The sequence below is a fragment of the Crocodylus porosus genome, unplaced genomic scaffold (genome assembly GCF_001723895.1).
Source record: "Crocodylus porosus isolate Cpor-Errol unplaced genomic scaffold, CroPor_comp1, whole genome shotgun sequence".
Lineage (NCBI taxonomy): Eukaryota > Metazoa > Chordata > Crocodylia > Crocodylidae > Crocodylus > Crocodylus porosus.
Window position 1 is genome coordinate 14,565,621 of NW_017728916.1, and position 4,425 is coordinate 14,570,045.

Genomic DNA, 4,425 nt, shown 5'->3' on the forward strand with positions numbered 1-4,425 from the left:
TGGATGCAAGCCAGTGCTTTGGTCACTTTACTAGCCACAGCATCGCATTGAAGACTCATGTTCATCTTGTGGTCAATGATGATCCCCAAGTCTCTTTCTTCCGTAGCGCTAGCCAGCATAGCACTGCTGAGCCCATAAGGATGCTGCAGGTTTTTCCTCCCAAGGTGGAGAACTTTGCATTTTTCAGTGTTAAACACAATTAGGTTCTTGTCTGTCCATTTGGTGAGCCTGTCTAGGTCAGCCTGGTTTGCCCTCCTGTCTTCTGGTGTGGATGCTTTGCCCCAAAGTTTGGTGTCATCAGTGAACTTGGCCAGTCTGCTTCTGACTCCAATGTCCACATCATTAGTGAAGATGTTGAACAATATGGGTCCAAGAACAGAGTCTTGAGGGACCCCACTGGTCAAAGGGCACCATGATGATTGACTTCCATCAATTACCACCCTCTGGGTCTGACCATGGAGCCAATTTCCCAGCCAGTGGATCTTGGTGGACCCAAGTCCACAACTGGCCAGTTTCACCAAGAGGTGAACATGGGATACCAGATCAAAGGCTTTTTTGAAGTCAAGATATATAACATGAATCTCTTCTCCCTTGTCCAGGTGATAGGTCACCTGGTCATAAAAGGAAATGAGATTAATCAGGCAAGACCTACCCACCAGAAACCCATGCTGGCTATCCCTCAGAATGTTGGTGTTGGCCAGTCCATTAAGGATGGCCTCTTTAATAAACTTTTCTAAGACCTTCCCCGCGATAGAGGTCAGGCTGATGGGTCTATAGTTTGCCAGATCTGCTTTCCTCCCTTTCTTGAAGATAGGATTTTTTTTTTTTTGGGCTGATAATCCATTCTATATGAAATTGGCATCTACTGAAAAGACTATCTCAGCAGTTTTGATGCAAAAGGATTCAGAAGGCAGATTTGTGCCTGTGGGTTATGAGTCATGTAAACTGACTGGTCCAGAAATTAATTTTAATCTGTGTGAAAGGGAGTGTTTAGCTGGAGTTTGGGGTGTGCAAAAATTTGAGAGTTTAATTGAAATGGCACCAATTATCCAAACCCATCATTCCCCTTTAAAATATATATTGTCAGGGAAACTAGCAGGTTCAAAGATCTCTAACACCCAAATAGCCCAGTGAGTATTGTTTTTGACGGGACAGGAAGTTCAGCATGAAGTTAACTCAGAACCCGACATGCTTCCATATGCCCTGTTAATTGAGGAAAGCACACATGAGTGCCCAGATATAGATCCTCAACTTGAACAGACCGTATTAGAAAAAGCTCTGCCCCTGAAGGAAATACAGCTATAACTGACTGTCCTCAAAATGTCTGGTTCACTGATGAGAGCTCTAGGTATGAAAAGGGAAAGGGATATACTGGATATGGAGCTGTAAATTTTTCAGGTGAGAAGCTAGGGAGAGCTTTACCCCCACAGGATTCAGCACAGGCAGCAGAGGTTAGAGCCACAAAGGAGCTGTTAACTTAGAAATACTCTGATGGGCAAACAGAATTGTGGATATATTCCAATTCTGAGTTTTGTAATAAGGCACGAATATATTGGATCAAAAACTAGAATATAGCAGCATGATTTACAGTAGAAGGGAAAGAGATTTCCCAAAAGGAAAATTGGCAAGCAATCTGGGAATGGGTACATAAAAATCCTGGGCTGTTAAAAATTAGGCATGTGAAAGCACATCAGCGTGCCCCATCCTTGGAAGCCCAGATAAATAAATTAGTTGATGCTAAGAAAGGGGTGTGAGTGGGTGTAGCTGTAGTCCAGACATGTAACCAAGGCACACAGACATGGGAAGTGCAAGGAGAACATGCAGTTGACCACGACACAGGGGAGGTTAAGTGGTAACCCACCTGCAAAATGCAGAGAAGAGATCATAAATGCTTGTCATAGCTTGCAACATGAAACTGTAGAAAATACCCTTTTAAGAGTCCAAAAATTAGCATTTTGGCCTAAATTGTGACAAGAAGTAGAAAAGTGTGTTTGTAGCTGTTTATGCTGTGCTGTTGTAGGTGTAAAATCAGGATTTGGAGGGACCCTTTTGAACCAGAGGGTAGTGGGACCATGGCAAAGGAGTCAGATGGATTATATCGACAAGTTGCCCCAAACTACAGACAACCAGTATTTATTAGTAATTATTGATTCCTTTAATGGTTGAGTAGAAGCTTTTCCAATGAAAACATGTACAGCTGAGGCTACTTCAAAAAAGTTATGGGCAGAAGTGATTTGCAGGTTTGGGACCCCAGGAATAATTGACTCAGATCAGGGTTCCCATTTCACAGGGCTAGTAGTTAAACAGCTGCTACAAGCTTTAGAAATAAGGTAGCAATTTCATATACCCTATCACCCACAAGCATCAGGACAAGTAGAGTGAATGAATCGCACCATCAAAGAGTCACTTGGAAAAGTAGTTAACAGTATTGACACTGACTAAGATAAAAAGTTACCCCTGATTTTAGCAGCCTTATGAAGTAGGAATAGATTAGGTACAGGGTTGCAACCATGTCAGCTGTTGTTTGGAAAGTGAATGTCTTTATTATCAATAGATATAATTCCAGATATAATAGGAGCTGAAGTGGTGAAATGGGTAAAAGTGTTACCGGAACAACTCAAACAATATGAACAGCAAGTAGCAGATGCCATACATAAAACCCAGAAGGAAATGGACCAATATCAATTACAAGAATCCTGTTTATGGGATATTGGGCAGCGGTTATATATTTAAAACTGACCCAGAAGGCACGTGCCCTAGAATCAAAATGGATAGAGTTACAGCTCTCTTTCAAGGTTGCTATATTTCTTTCTGCTATAAAGCAATTTTTTCTAAAATTCCATTCTCACTCTCTCCTCTATTCTCCTGTCAAGGTGGCACCAAGATGAATTTCTGCCACACATCTCTTTTCCTTAGTCTTCACTAAGGGTTTTTCTGTCGGGGTATGCTTCCCCTAGCCTTTTCCCAATTAAGGGTAACCCACAAGGTGGTGGAAGCTAGGGTTTTAAGTTGCCCTATATTCACCCCTGCCCATTCCCCAGGGTGATAATTATGTGCCATTTTGCAGAGACTATTCCGCTATGGGTAGCTCCACTACACTAACCATACCCAGGAGGGTAGCAGTTTTAGATCATACCCAGGACCAAACTCTCCACTCTCCTTCTCTGGTCTTCTTTTCTTCTCATGGGCACAGTCTCTTACTTCTGGGCTTCCTAGCCCCTCCTTGGGCCAGTTGTGATTGCAGGCTCCTGGCTCTGGCAGCTCTAACAGTGATATTTTCTATGTGCCCCTTCTCTGGACTGCCAGATCACTTGGTCTTCTAGGGCCCTAAAGACCCCTTTCTCTTTAGCAACTCTTTAGAATCTCAACACTGTCTTCTAGGTCTTACCTAACTTCCAGTTTTCCTTTTCTTAACAGATCTTAACCGGAACAATTTCTGAGCTACAAGCTTCACAATCCATTCTTATCAGTGGCCCTGTATTACCTTGCTCTTTGCAAACCAATCCATCTATCAAATCTCTCTCTGTTTCTTTTACAGCTGCACAGCCCAGCAAGCTCCATTCTAGGACTGAGAAAGTCTCTCCACAAAAGATCCTGGATGATGAATAGGACACCACAGACAACCCCTTCAGGAAAACTCTTTCTACCTCAAAAAGGAAACCTTTAAAATATGCCACTGCAGAAAAAAAAGAAAACATGCCTCTGATAAGCTCACTTCTATTCGCTGCATAGAGTAACTCAAGGAAATTCTGGGCACTGATCTCTGTTTACACAGTGTAGCAAAACCCCCAGTTTTTCTTTTTCTTTTTAATTTTAGAATGCATTCTCTTCCCTTCCCCAACCATTTCTGACTTTTTCTCTCCCTCTCTATTCCTTATAGATAAGTATAAGTGAGCTCAGATTTAGGATAAGCTTTAAGATTTTTATTTTTGTAGGAAATTTTTGGTTTTGGATATCCACTGTTTTATATTTCATAATTATTATGTTTGTATTGATGTTTACTGTTGTATATTGTATTATTATCATTTTTGTATTGATTTATATTGTTTCATATGAATATTGTATGGTTTAGGCCTGTGTTTGTAAGTGGACCAAAGTCACGTCAAGTTTCCATTTTATATGTCAAGAACAGGGAAGCATGCTGGCACAGAGTCTGGGACTGGAGCCAGAGCTTTGGGGGAGCTGAAAAGGTAGATGAGGAGAGGAGGAAAAATGGGACTAAGGGAAAGTGTGGGTGTTAAAGAGGGGTTCTGGGTATGGGGAGCCAGAGGATGGCTCCAGGGCAGCTAGAGAAGTTGTAGACAGAGGCAATAGGTGTTGGAAGCTGGTGACAACTGCAGGACAGTTAATAGGAGCTGAGAAGATGCAGGGGGGATGGAGATTACAGAAGGTGTGGGGGGGGGAGCCTGAAAACAGAGAGACGGG